At 33.9% G+C, this 15637-nt stretch overlaps 1 long non-coding RNA gene across 1 annotated transcript in view; it reads left to right on the plus strand.

Annotated features, from left to right (window-relative positions):
- Positions 1-12899, plus strand: part of LOC109029281 (uncharacterized) — a 211155-nt gene extending 198256 nt beyond the window's left edge. The window contains exons 3-4 of the long non-coding RNA XR_010130691.1: positions 3663-3701; positions 12817-12899. This is a non-coding gene — a long non-coding RNA (uncharacterized lncRNA). The remainder of the gene's footprint in view (positions 1-3662; positions 3702-12816) is intronic.
- The last annotated feature ends 2738 nt before the right edge of the window (positions 12900-15637 follow it).

Consider the following 15637-nt stretch of genomic DNA (forward strand, 5'->3'; position numbering starts at 1 on the left):
AGAAGGCAACAAGAACCTGCTCTTCTGACTACCGCTATCAGAGTGACCAACTAATTTACTTGCTTTCATCCAAGAGGGTCATGTCTTCTGAGAGAATTCATGAAACTTTGAGGCTAATATTTCAGCTTGAAAATAGGGTAACATCTCAAACTATTCACAGTTCTTGACAGTTTTGTCTATGAGATGGGGACACTGGCAGAAATATAGCTTTCTAAGAAAGGAAGAATGAGACCTTGTAGGCCAACTAAGAGAGTTTGAGAAAAGTCCCTGTGAATCTGTATTGTGAAGATTGAGTAAATCCTGTGGTTATTCACATAATAAATGGTCCTTCACTTTGATGCCTGTTAATGAGGGGGAATTAAAAAGAATAATGAAGGGCTGAGTACTGGAAAGTAGATTCAAAGGCAGCTCCTTGAATGGTACCCTGGTTGTTGCTAACCTTACTCTAAGTAACAGGGCTTTGCCACAAATGTACCAGTCAGCCCTATGGCTGCCTGGGTGGGCAGAAGTTTCTGATCCATTTTTAGACAACAATTACATAGAATACACCTACACTAAGAATGAAAAGATGAAATTTGCAACCATTATGCGTAAACCCAAGTGACTCAACAACTCCAAGGTCCAACAGGCATGGGGAAAAGAATGATACATACAGATATAGAAATAGAGAGATACATAGATATCATATTTATGCTATTCAAATATATTTTCAAAGTCTTCCTTTAAAGTCTTTCTCACAAAGAAAAAAGCTATAGTGCAGCTCCTCAAACTGTGGCAAGCTCCCAAATTTTAACCGTCCACTCTTTTATTAACTGCCATTCTCTTTTATATGGCTTTAGCCATAATTTAACACCATTTCCCTTAATGTGAACCAGAAGTCTACCAGAAATCTCAGCAAATGTTCCCAGGGTCTTCTCTCAGACAAATCAACCATCTACACCTCCATATGTAGGTCCAATTCTCTTTCATTTTCCATGGCTCATGGCTCCTGAATGGCATAGATCTTACTTGGGGAGCCCCATCAATTATGAAGAAAATGTTTTATTCAGGGAGGTCATATTGGCTATACTAGTCTAATTATACCCCTGACTGATCTAAGTTTCATTTGAGACCCTGACAGTTGTAACATTTTAGTTGGAAAATCCAAAATTGTAGGAGTCATCAATGTCTCCTCTTTTACCTCACCAAAAAAATCCAAGTTCTAGTAATTTAACCTTATTTATAACCTTAGTTCAGCCCTTCATTTTACCAAAGCTGATTTAGTGTAGTAGTCACCATAGAATTGACCTTCATGCTTCCAGGCTTGTTGCCTAAAGTCTATCCTCCATCATATTAGTCTTTTCTCACAATGTTATAAAGAACTGCCCAAGAATGAGTAATCTAGAAAGAAAGGAGGTCTAATTGACTTATAGTTCCACATGGCTGGGGAGGCCTCAGGAAACTTACAATCATGGTGCAAGGGCAAGCAGCCATGTCTTAGATTGTGGCAGATGAGAGAGACAGTGTGTAAAGGAGAAACTGTCAAACACTAATAATACTATCAGATTTCATGAGAACTCACTCACTATCACAAGAATAGCATGGCAGAAACTGCCCCCATGGTCCAATCACCTCCCACCAGGTGCCTCTCTTGACATGTGGGGTTATGGGGATTACAATTTGAGATGAGGTTTGAGTGGGGACAGAGAGCCAAACCATATCATCCATTCTCTAAAAACAAAGCAAAATAAAACAAAAATTCCAAAATAAAATGAAGCAGAAAAACAGATTTTCCTAACATACAAATTATTTCTAAGCCTGATGTTTATTAAGATCCCCAAACATAATTGGGTATAAAGATCAAAATCCCTAGTGTGGTCAACAGCATCTACCATGACCTGGCCTTGATCTTCTTATCCAAGATTCCACTTGTTACTCCCAATAGCTTCTTTATAAATTCAAGCACAGGTATATCATACACTTTGCACTCACTCTTGTGGTTCCCTTGCTTTCTGTCTAGTTGTTCTCTCTGCCTAAAATTTTGTTTATTGAATAGCCATAATCTATCTTGCTTTATGGTGTTTATGTTCTCTATGTCTCATTTGGGGTATCACTTCTGATTGAACTCCTTCCTAGGATTTTGATTGGTTGCCCACTGATGTGTTTCCACGATACACTATAAGTGCTTTTAACGTGGTTGCTATCACTCTATATGGCATTATTCTATTTATTCGTTACACCTCGTAATACATGACAAGATCCATGCGGTCTGAATTTACCTTTGAAAAGCACCAACCAACAAATTTCAAACTCAATGTAAATACTCAGAAAATGCTTAATGAATTAATTATTAAATTACTGTATCTCACATTACTATTTCAATAATGTAGAATTCTATGTTCAATTAAACATAAATTAAAAATAAATATAGTAAATATATTTAGTAAATAAATATAGTAAATATATTAAAAATAAATATAGTAAAGAAATTGTCAGTTTTTGGTGAAGATCATTGAGTTTTTTATTTTATTTTATACTGCTCTTTCTTCAACATTATTTATGCAAAAATTACCTGTAAAAGCATGACGCTAATATTTTATGAGCATACGAATAATGAATACTTCTTTTACACACAGTTAGCAATTACATTTTTAGATTAGTTGGCTGTCACGTTGAAAAGAGCACAGATCTCAGATGATGGGATGCTAAGCAGATAAGAAGAAAACTTAGGCAGATCTTCACAAAACATTACAGATCCAGTGGGTTGTACTGGAAACATAACAGGAAACAAAGAGTGAAAGAGAAAAGAAAAAAAAATAGGAGATTTAAAAATGGGTGATGGGAAACATTGTTTACTCTTCTATATCATCTAATTTTGCTCTATGCTGTGGTGCTTTGGAGAAGACAATTGAAAAGTAATGGGGTGTGGAAGAGCTGAAGCACCCACTAACTAAGGGAGAAAGTCGTAGCCTAATGAAGTAAATGGGTTGGCAAAGAGCTTGTTAGAAGAGGGTGAAAATGGAACAATTTTAAAAGCATTTTTAATTAGAAACTAAAATTATAACATGTATGGATAAAGAGAAAATCCTGAAAATAAATTTAGAAATGTAAATCCATACACATTTGCTTTTAATGACTTAATTTTAAGTAATGAATTCACATGCCATTAAAATAGAGCAGAGTAGTAGTTTTAATGGATGATCCTAGGGAAAAAATAAAAGTGAGTATATCTCTCTGCAAGCAAATGTTAAAATTTCCCCTGAAAATGACAAAGAGAATAGAAAATATTCCCATAAGACCATTTTACATGTTTCTGATTCATTCCTTTGTTATGCTCTATTTTTACATTAACCCAATATGTTTTATCTTTCCTTTATACTCTCTGTGACAATAAGATTAATGTTAAGGCTTTAGTTTATGCTGCAGTAGATTTTATACAAGTAACAATGAACACAACATATTTGAAGGATTTTCCAAACATTGTTTTCCATAATAATTTTCATCTAAGAACTATAATGCTAAAATTATGCCAAGAAATATAATCACTTTTAAAAACATTGTAAACTCACTCTTATTCTTCATTCACTGCTTTAGGCTGTTACTATGAATGTTTATAGATTATAAAATTTACCTTTTTAATTTTAAATTATAAGATTGTGACATTAATAATCTCCCTTTTTCAGGCGTATCCTGATCATCATCTACTAGAACAGCAAGAGAAGGTTTGTCTATTTTTACTGTACTGCTTTTATTTTTAATCATTGTATAATGTCAACCATTCTGAAATAGCTAATCTCCCTTCTAAATTTAAATATATTTTTTCTTTCTTATTTACTGATGACAGAATATGTGTCTATGTCCTTCTCTCAATATTATCTAGATTTTTCACTCTATCTCCCTCAAAATCTTCCACTTGGGCATTTTGTTATGAGGAACAGATTTAACTCAAGGACATTGACTAATATATGAGAGATGTGGATTTATTTAGTTGATATCCACTGACACCCCACACCCAAACTAAAACAAGAAAAACAAAAATCAATAGATAGGGAGCACACAACAATGTGAGTTTATTGTATAATACAGATAAATTAATAATTGTCATTTATTGATGTCATTTATTGATTCATTCAACAAATATTTATCCAAAGTTTAGAATGGCTTTAAGTAGAATGGCATTAAATAGAATAAATAGAATGGCATTATTCAATTTATTAGTTATACTTCCAAATACATGATAAGTTCCGTGAAATCTGAAGTTACCTTTGCAAAGCATCAGCCAATACTTTTCAAACTCAATGTAAATACTCAAAAAATGCTTACTGAATTAACTATCGAATTATTGGATCTCACATTACTATTCAAATTATATATATTTGTATGTTTATATGGTCAATTATAAATAAATTAAAATAAAAATAGTAAAGAAAATATTCATCGTACTTTTGTGTGACATCCTCATGGGGCCATCACAGTTGCTAGCTGCAGACCTAGCAATTTTAATGTGCCTATGAGGATGCCAGTCAAAATTACAATGAACAGTAGGATAGAGGAGGTGGGTAATACAAGGACTGTCCATAGAAGGGCCAGTATGCCTAGTTGTTGGATCAGAAAAAATTGAAAAGTTAAGTCCTAGATTATGAGCAGTTGATGGATAGGTCAAACAGGGCAAGAAGAAAGAGAAATATTTTAACCAGAGAGAACATGATTGAAAGTGTAAAAATCAGAAAAAAAGAAGTAACCCAGACCATATTGGTATGGTTGGCTTAGAAACAGTATGAGAGTGGTGAGTCTAGGTAGGCTAGTATTACATAATAGCAATTTATAGGACTCATTAAACATTAAAGCTTCATCCTAAATTTCACAAGAGGCCAGTCAAGGAGGGGTGACAATTTATGTTTTGAAAAAATTCACCCAGGATGCTCTCAGGTAAATGATTGAAGACTGTCACTTATCAGAATGAGACATAACAGTTCCCTGCACTATACCTGTGGGAATAAGAATGGTAGGAAGAAGTGGAGGATCTGAGAATCTTTAAATGGTGGAGTCAATTGACTCTAGTGATTTATTGTTTCAGAATGAGAGATGAATAGCTATGCCTTGATTTTGACATTAGCAATTAAATTTATGGTGTTGCCAATTACCATGAAAGGAAACTTAAGTGAGGAGCTAAATTTTCTAAGTAAGGCACTACATTCAATTTAAACAAGAAGGTAGTTTATTGGTATTGAAATTTTTCAAATTGTATTAACTTTTTTGCAAATAAATGCCTGTCTAAAACATGTGATGTAACTTTCTCTGATGTCTTCATGACACTTCAGCATTAGAAGAGAAAAGCTCTATAAGCCACCATGTAAATGGTAAGAGTTTCTGGTTAATAAGACTTAAGGGAGATAGATTGGCCTACTTGGCAAATGATACACAAATAATTTTAATTCATCCCATGGTGTGGCCTATAAAAAAAAGTCAAAAAATAAGTCCAAAATCTCCAAGAGTAAATATTTAAGTAAGATATAATTTCCAGGGTCAAGAACTAAAAGGCCTATCTCTGCTGACCCTAAATACATATATAGTAGTACATGGACACAACTTTAATCTTTAGGTCTTTGGACAAAATATAGAGAAAATTAAAATCAGTAAATGAATTGCCTTTGCCCCATCCCAAAAATTGAATAAAATTCTTGATGCAGGATTTTTCTCAGCCACTTTGCCAGCCAGAGACCTTCCCAGCTGTTGACACCCCTTCCCAGGCCTTGCTTGGCCCTGGGTTCACCACAGGAGGTGCACTTCCCACTTAGCCCGTCAGGCTATGCCTGGCTTGTGCTCTGCACGGACAACATGACCACTGTGATGGTGCACTCAGCTGCCAGTTGAGGGTGTGTCTGGGTGAGTGAGTGCCAGGTCCGGCTGGCCACTCCAAGTGCTGGCACAGGTTCATGCTCTGTGCAGGGCTTGTGTCTGAACCAGGTGTGTCGCAAGTGACTCCTCCAGGAGACTCCAACATCCAAATGAGGGTAAGATGATGGCACCCAAACAGGGAAGCTTGTGACCTCAAAGCCCTAGAGGAGGTGTTACAGCATGCTAACAGCTCTTTTAGTGCAACCACAGCCTGCAGAATGGGGACTTGTTAACAGCTCTTTCAGTCCTGTTGCCACACTGTGCCCCACAGCTCCAGAGCTGGCCCAACCCCATCGCTGCTTCCTATTGCATGGGTGGCCACCAGGTGCCAACAGGGGTCAGATGGCTAAATAAAGTGTTACTACCTTTTTTGTACCTGCATTTGGCAGCATCCCGAGTTCTTGTCCCACATCCAAGAAGAATGAGCTTATGCTGACAACTGAAGGTTGAGAGGTGCTGAAAAGAATTTTATTAAGCAATGGGACAGCTCTCAGGACAGAGATGTGAGGGTGGTCCCCTATCTTAAGTTGTGTGGTCACTCTCTCAGCATGGCTGGGTCTGGGACTCTTATGGCCTCAGAATGGGGGAGTGCATGCTGATTGCTTTGTGAGTATGCAAACAAAAAAAAAAGCTAAATCAAAGGCACCACTCAAAGGTGGGCATGGCAGTGTAAAAAAAAACAACAATTAGGGAAGGGTAGTATATGTAAGATAGGTGAAGTGTGGGGACCAATCAGAGGAAAGCATGTCAAACAGGAAGAGAGGTTCTCAATCCTGCTTATGGATTTTTTTTGAGACTTGTAGCTTGGCTTTTAAACTGTCTTTGACTTGTAAGTGGGGTTTTACTGGGGACCCTCTGCTATTTGCCTAGGAATGTGGCTGCCTCCTGTGGCTATCATTCTAACAGTGTTACATGTTCTGTTGAAAGAATGTTAACAGGTTGTACAATAGAATTGTTTTCATTGGGAACAATATACTCATATTATTAATGTTTGTTCTGTATATTATACATGCTTCTGAACCACAAACATGTTGGATTACTCAGTATGATTTTAAGAAGAAGTAACTACAGTGTCCTTTATTATAAGCAGAAAGTACTGGAAAATCTCCTATATACTTCACTATAGATAAATGCCATTATCTCAAGTGTACAAAATTAGAAATTAACTTGTGACAAGTATAAACATATTTCCAAAGAGTTCTACTGCAAAATACATTGGCAATATTTAAGTTTACCTTGAATCTTCAAGGAGATTAAATATTTTATATTTAGATTCTAAATATTTTATATTTAGATTCTATTTAGTGAAAAGCTCATAAATTTTGTATATAAATCAGCATATATACAAATGTTAGTGTTTAGTGAAGCACACCTGTTGCTTAATCCTCATAACATTTAAAAATATCTTATGAGTTTATGCCAAGACTTCCTTTAAAATACCTATTGCTTATTAAACTATGGGGTCATTTATTTTAATAACCAAAGTATGACACGTATTTTAAATTTAGACTGACAAACTTCTAGCAGACTGTATTTCGTAAGACCAACCTCTCTCTCTCTCTCTAGATCTCTAGTCTACCCATCAGTGGTAAACTGAATAAAGAAAATGTGGTACACATATACATGGAATACTATGCAGCTATGAAATAAATGAGATTATGTCCTTTGCAGGGTTATGGATGTAGCTGGAGGCCATTATTCTTAGCAAATTTTGTTCATAAGTGAGAAAAAAATGCAGTATTTTGGGAGCTAAATGATAAGAACACATTGTCACACTAAGCGGAACAACACACACTGGGGCCTTTTGGAGGATGAAGGGTAGCGGGAGGGAGAGGATCAGGAAAAATAATTAATGAGTACTAGGCTTAATACCTGGGTGATGAAATAATCTGTACAACAAACCCCCATGACACACATTCACTTACGATATTAATCCCCTGCCGAATGAATAGTTTGTAAATATTTTCTCCCATTCAAAATGGTGCCTCATCACTCTGTTGATTATTTCATTTGCTTTGCAGAAGCATTTGATTTTAATATAGTACTATTTGTCTATTTTTGTGGCCTGTGATTTTGAGGCCTTAGTCATAAAACCTTTGCCTAGACTAGTGTCTGAATAATTTTCCTTATGTTTTCTTCTAATATTTTAGCAGTTTTCAGCCTATATTCATCTTGAATTGATTTTTCTATATGGTGAGAGATAGAGGTCCAGTTTCATTCTTCTTCTGGTTATACAGTTTTCCCAGAACCATTTATTGAAGAAGGTATCCTTTCCCCAGTGTTTATTCTTGACAGTTTTGCCAAAGATCAGTTGGCTGTAAATATATGGATTTATTTCTAGATTCTCTATTTTGTTCCATTGGTGTATGTGTCTGTTTTTATACCAATACTGTTTTATTCCCTATGGCTTTGTAATATACTTTGAAGTCAGGCAGTGCAGTGCTTCCAGTTTTGCTGTTTTTGCTCAGTATTTCTTTGGTTAGCCAGGCTCTTTTTTGGTTACATGCAAATTTTAGAATTTTTTTCTATTTCTGTAAAAAAAAATTGGTGTTTTGACAGGGATTGCATTGAATCTGTAGATTGCTTTTTGCAGTATGTCCATTTTAATGATATTAAATTGAAGAGGAAGCAAACAAATAGAAAGGCATACCATGCTCCTGGATCAAAAGAATTAATTATTCTTAGACATGCAGCTGTCTTACGCTAAGGACACAATAAACTTAACTGCCATTACAACAAACCGCAAATCTAGGATACCAGGGTCTTGAAGACCAAAATAGTGCTATTCCTTATTATACTCAAAGCATTGTGAGAGGGAAAACGTGTTGCATTCTTTCTCTCTCACAGTGACTATGGGAAGTCAGTGGGAGTTGTTTCACTTGGATAATTCAAGAAATAAAAGTTTCAGTGGCTATGTACTTAGAAATGGGATTCTCTGATAACACCTAATATTTTACATAGTTAAAACCATTTTTTTCTTAGAGAATGAATATTAAAAATGGAAGAAGGGGTGACTTTTTACTGTTTGTCTTATCTTCGTTTACAGTATGGATTTGATGCCATAAGCTTGTGTTATTTTTTATATTTATTAATATTGGTATAATAATTTCTCATTCCCAGTATTTTCAACAATTCTGAATATCTTATATAACATATTTTTATATTGGATGGCAAGGTTCTTCAATAACTATATGCGCTTTTGTTTATCAATCATTAGCACTTAATTTAAGTACTTGTGTATACAAAAATAACAGAAAAATAAAATTGAAAAAAGAAGGAGGGGAGATAGAAAGGAAAGGAGGGCTTCTAACCAAATGGTTTTGGAAAGAATAAATTAGTCAGTCCCAAAGTAGTTTCATATAAATATATACTTTTCAAACACCATGCTTAAAGCACAATGATTGAGATTACATTAATAAAATGTTGATTTAAAAGTCCTAACAGTTATTTGCATGAAGAAGAGTATTCAAGATGACATACAGTATTTTATGAATTTTCTTGTTGTTTTGTTAATGTCTGCAATCCTCAAAACATATGATTTCTGATTCACTGGTTATATTTCTTAATTTACCACACCAGCATTACATATTACGCAGTGCACAGAGATTAGCAGTGTATTCATTTTTAATAAAATGATTTATCGAATGAGAAAAATAGTTATTTTAGCATATTTTGGAAAGTTTAGGGAAACATGTATTCATCTACCTCTTAATCATAAGCTGCTACAATTTTGGGGAAAAAATAAATTACTTGTTATTACCATCTTAATGTAGTTGATAATATTTTATCCATATATCATACATCTTCTACATTAAAATTATATTATGCCAACATAAACTATACAAATAATATCATATACAACTTAAGTGTAATATATATGATATTGTTATAAAATTCTTAAAATCGAGTGTGTTCATTTTTTAATGCAGCCATAAAAAATGGCCACAAATATAGTGTCTTAGTGCAACACAAATTTATTACCTTACAGTCCTGTGGATCAGAAGCCCCACATAAATTTAAGGTGTCAGTAGGGTGCATTTCGTTCTGAAGATTCTTGGGAAGGAGAATTTGGTCCCTGCCTCTTCCAGCTTCTAGAGTCCACATATTTTCCTTTGCTCATGGCCCCTTTCTCCATTTCAAAAATCTGTCGCTTTGGGCCACATCCTTCTCATACTGCCATGTCTCTGGTCCTCTCTTCCACCGTTATGTGCTCTTGTGATTACATTGGACTGAATATAATCATGCTAAGGTCAGCTGATTAGCAATTTTAATTTCATCTATATATCCTTATTTCCTCTTTGCCATTTAATGTAACATATTAGTAGGTTTCAAGCATTAGAATATGGAACTTTTTGAGGGGCCATTATTCTGCAAATGACACCAAGACACATGGGTATGCAGTTGAAAATATTAACTGCAAAAAATAATTATTTCATATTAAATTATTTTATAAGGTCTTTTTCAAAATGTAGTCTTACCATCTTAAAAATAAGACTGTATGTAATGCATTTGAATATATGTGCAAATTATATTTATTTCATAAATTGAATAAAAACTAAAATGCACAAAAGCACACTGCTAAGTTTTCTCTATCTTCTTTTATTATTATTCCAGCTATTATATTTGAAATTAAGAATTTACTTTGGTTTATACATTTATATACTGTATTATTAAGGAATTTAACCAAGCCATTTGCAGATGCAAGTTTAATCATTATGTTATACAATTATTAGTTTCTAAGAAACTTTGACTTACAAAATGTATTATTTACTAAGTGTTGTATCACTTTGAAGAGTTTTTCATAAAATGTTAGAAAGAAATGTAGTCATAAAACTTCAAAACTCAGTAATTAAAAATCATTTAATTTACCAGTAATCTCAATATTACCCCCAAATACTAAACTCTTACTCTCTCTCACAGAGACACACACACAAACACACTCACATACACACACAGAATGTTTAAATATGTAAAGATATTAAGAATAGAGAGCCAGATTTTCTCCTAATTGAAGAAGGAATTTACAAATTTGAAGGGGTAAAAACTTGCATGGTTGGATCAGAATCAGAAATAAGAGAAATAACAAATATATATTTAATATGCAGACTTTTCATCACCTCTGTCCCTTTCTTGATGCACTGATGCTGCTTCCCCTGCATAGAAATCCTTCCTCCCTTGTCGAGATTTCCCCATAATGGGCAAACAATTGTTTACAAGAAAGCCCTTCTTAAGCTGGTTAGACTTGAACTTTCCAGCCCCAGTGTCCCCTAACAGAATGTTCTCATCCTGCTCAACTTCTAACACCCCACACCAGGCTGCACACACATTTCTAGGCCCCTTTTGGACTCTGATTTCCATGCTTGAATGCCATATCGTTTCTCAACTACAACACTTTTCTACCCAGCCTGGACTCTGACAACATGCCCTCTGTTTTGTTCCCCCCTTATTTGCACCGAGACATTTTCCTAATCCACTTCATGTTGGTCTGTCCATCTCTTGTAGAAACAAGCCTCACCCTGCTTTGGCTCTGAAATGATGTCCTGGGTCACCATACTACTCATTACTTTCTCACACTACTTGAAACACACCACTAAGAATCTGCCCCCATAGCACTCTTGTCATCTCTCTCCCACTCCTCTGTCACCTCTTCTGGAACACTGTCTTCACCATCCTTAACATAATGCTCCTTGTTTGACTCTACCTAGGAATAGAGTAGTTGAAGAAGAGAAAGGAATAAAAGGGAGGGAAAAGATGAAGTGGTTATTTAAAAGGAAGATGATGAGGAAAATCAAGAACCCAGTATAATCCTGAAAGTCATCAATATTAGTGTTTATTTCAGGTTCAAATTTTTAAATGAAGTATCTTTATATCTGTAATGAAGAATATACATCCAATGTACAGTATTCAGATCAGGGTTTCATATGGAAAAGAAATGTTTACTCATGAAGATCTAAAAAACTGTGACCAGGAAGATCAAGTGTGAAGAAAATCATGTCATAGAAATATCTAAAGGCACAAGATGTGGCATAGACAAGTGAAGTATTTGGAACATGAATGTATGATGATCTGAGTATTAACAGGAATGCCATATGCAAAACTGCTGTATTTATTCTGTGCAGTTTTGAAGGGATAACTGGGTAAAGCATAAACTGAAAAACCTAACCTAGCCTTTTTAAATATAAGAGCCATTAAAAAATAAGAAAGTTTTTTTTTTTTTAATATGGAGGTATGAGCACTTGCTTCCAACATTTTCCTCACTGGATATGCCCTCCATCATTACCTAACAAAAATATTTGATTAGCCCAAAAGTATGTGGACACATTGGAAAAAGTGGATGTATGCTGGTGATTTTAGAAGTGTCTATCTTCAAATTCAAACTATATGAACATTCTTTTAGATACTGTAACAATGGATCAAGATGAATAGAAATCAGCAAAGATCAAATAAAAACTTGAGTTCCTGAAACAGGTCCTCCATGTCATGAGAATTAAAAATAAGCAGTATTAACAGAACTCTACCAGTAACTTCTGAGAGAGAGAATGATAGCTCCACTGGGCACGTGACCGCTCCGTAATCACATCTGCTTTGTTTGGTGTGACATCAAATAGAAAGCCTGCAGCATGATGGCCTTACTTGTCAGGGCTTTCCCTGATGCTGACCGTTTCTCCATACTTCTTCACCGCTGTGAATTTGGAAAATCCACTTACATTTTGTGAGAAAAAAAATGGAAGTAACTACTGAATTGGGTAAATACACCGAATTGACATTTAAAGCCATTAAAAGTTTAATTAACTGAAAACTGTCTAATTAAAATTCAAAACAGGATTCCATTTATTTTTCTTTTCCCAAATGCTCACATTTACTTTCACTTTGACTGCTTATTTAAACTTTTTTTTTTCTATTTGTTTGCTTGTTTTTGTCTGTCTTTGGCTAATAAAGGGAATGAATAGAGGGATACAAGTGAAATAAGATGGAAGAGAAAGGGGAATAAAGAGAAGAAATGAAAAAAATCTTTTTGCGAGGTAAGTTTAGATATATAAAGTGAGCACTGATGCATCTAAGTACTAGGAACAAACTACAGAGAATGCACCAATGTGTGAAAAGATTTTAATGTGGTGTTAAAGGAAATGTGTAAGACTGAGTTAAAATGGGATGCCTTGCACACAGTCTTTATTTGGTGTGGGATCTGCGGCAGGACAGTTAGTCATATACAGCCCTTTCTTATGTCAGTGATTATAGGGTATCAGCTGATGGAAGAGGTAATAGGAAAATAATTTAATCTCTGTACTAGAAGTCATGAAATGTAAGGAGAAAGATATGGTATGGACCTGACATAATACTTTTTCTAAAAACTTCTAAAGTTATGAGTTATTAATAAAGAAATAAGGATTTACAAAATTTAAATCAATTAATTTATGGTTGGAAAGAGCTAATATGCCTTAGGTATTTTGTTATTTTGTACAAGCTGAGTTAATAAATTTATCTTGGTAGGTTTTCAAATAAGAAACCTATTGTGTACATTTTAAAACCAATTCTGATACCTCATGAACTGTAATTCCCAATAGCGTACTTTTCCTAATTATATATTCTTTAAGAAAATTTATGATGGATGTAACACCTTAAAATCTGTTAACATGATATTTCTGATCCTCTCAATGCACATTCAAAGCTAAAATGTTTAAAAGTAACATGTTATAACATAGCTGGATTAAAGCTATTTGGTATGACACCTTTTAAAACACCTGTGTTTCAAAGTGTCTTCTAGTAGGCTCAGTTGTAAGATATAAAGCTGAAAAGAATACTTAGCACAGGGAAAGGGTTTTACAAACCGGAACTGCTAATAAAAGAGTAGTGCACATAGGTATTACATTAATAATACAATTTCTCTTTAGCTTGAAATCCACTATGCATTTCTCACATTCTTTGATAAACAGGTTTGAGTTCCAATAACCCAGTCTCTTCTGTCATCTCTTTGAGATAGTTAAATTGAATAGAAAGTAGTTTTCTCAGTGGGTGTCTTTACATGAGACCTTAATAACTCAGTAACTGCATTTGTCCACAAAGGTGAGATTTTGATTTAAAAATTACATGAAGCATGTCGCTTCATGTATAAAGCCAATTTATACTTGTATAAAGCCGAATTTGTATAAAGCCAAATTAAATTTAGTAGTGATTTTAAACTTAATTTAACAATGGTTTTTTTTTGGTCTTATAGTGGCAGAAATGTCAACAGGGCATTGTGATATTGTGAAATCATCACCTTGAATACCTGTCATAATCACTGGCACAGCATACACAATGTGCTCATGAATAAAAAATAGATGGTAGCTTGATTTAGTTTTTATAATAATATATTAATCATAAACAATTTTATATTCTACTCTACAGAAATTACAAGCATAAAGGGAAAATATTTATGTAGTGAGTCAAATATTTTTACCAAAAGCAAAAGGTATTAATAAAACACTAGGTAATGAAGAAAATAAATTATGTTTTTTGGCTTCCTTAATAATGTTAGGATGTTAGGAATTCAGTATAATTACACAGATAAATGGAGGGTCAGTATTAGAATTAAAATGTAGGGGAAATATATTAGTGACTCTGACAGCAGAACACAACTAATTTAAGGGAAAAAATGCAAGAACACATTTATAAACATTTCAGATTTTCATGAGTTTCAGAAAATAACATGGTACATAGTCATTTATACTAATATGAAGTAAATATAAAAACTAATAGAATATGAATAAAACATGCAAAAGCTTACAATAATGTACTTTTTACAAATAAGTAGCATATATTTGCTATTCAACTTGTTCCTGGCATTTATGTACAAAAACGAAAAACAAAAACAAAATCTCATATTTTAAATTATTAAATTTTATTTTTATCTGGATTGAAATACACACATTATAAATTACTAATTATTCCCTAATTTGCAAATGTCATGCAATTACCCAAACTTTGGTTAATAGGTGGTTGTGGTAATGGAGAATGAGAAACAGAAGATCTCAATCTTCCTTTTATGAAAGTAAATGTAATTTATTGAATGTATCAGTCTTAAGAACTTTTGTATTAATAAGTCCTTCAATTGTTGTTTTTTGTATTCCAAAACAAAACTACTGCCTAACATATTTTTAGCCAATTTGAGTGATTTTCCTTATTCATAATCATTTTGTTCTATTGTAGCAAATGGGTACATTTATAAGGTGAAGAGCTGATTGTAAGGTGCCATCTGTTACTCTACATAATAGTCTTTGTTTGATGTGCTGTATAAGGATCAGACCCTCCAACTTGACCTCATCATCATCATGGTATAGATAATGGATCTAGTTAGTACCAATATAACTGGTTCATATTCTATTGTGAAACACATTGGAGTCTCAACTCACATTTGATTAAATTTCCATTAATCATTATTAAAGATTCCTCTGTGCAAATGAAATGGCATTTAGTTCATTTAACATATAATTGAGATCTAATTGAGCAGCAACTGTTTCATAGAATTGTTAAGTACTTTTTGAATGTAAAATAACACAGGTACCAATTTGTCGGTAGTTTTCTGTAACAATGTTTTCCCATTAACTTCAATTTCCATATACTGGACCAATAGTTATTGGTTCATCTTGCCCATCACCGACCTCATTCCTCACTCAGTTATGTGGTATCATACTCTCAATGAAATAAGTTACACCTTTGGATATCTTTCTAAATGAAATATTTTTAGTTTTTTATGGAGTGATAAATGTCCTCATCATGA

The sequence above is a fragment of the Gorilla gorilla genome, chromosome 14 (genome assembly GCF_029281585.2).
Source record: "Gorilla gorilla gorilla isolate KB3781 chromosome 14, NHGRI_mGorGor1-v2.1_pri, whole genome shotgun sequence".
Lineage (NCBI taxonomy): Eukaryota > Metazoa > Chordata > Mammalia > Primates > Hominidae > Gorilla > Gorilla gorilla.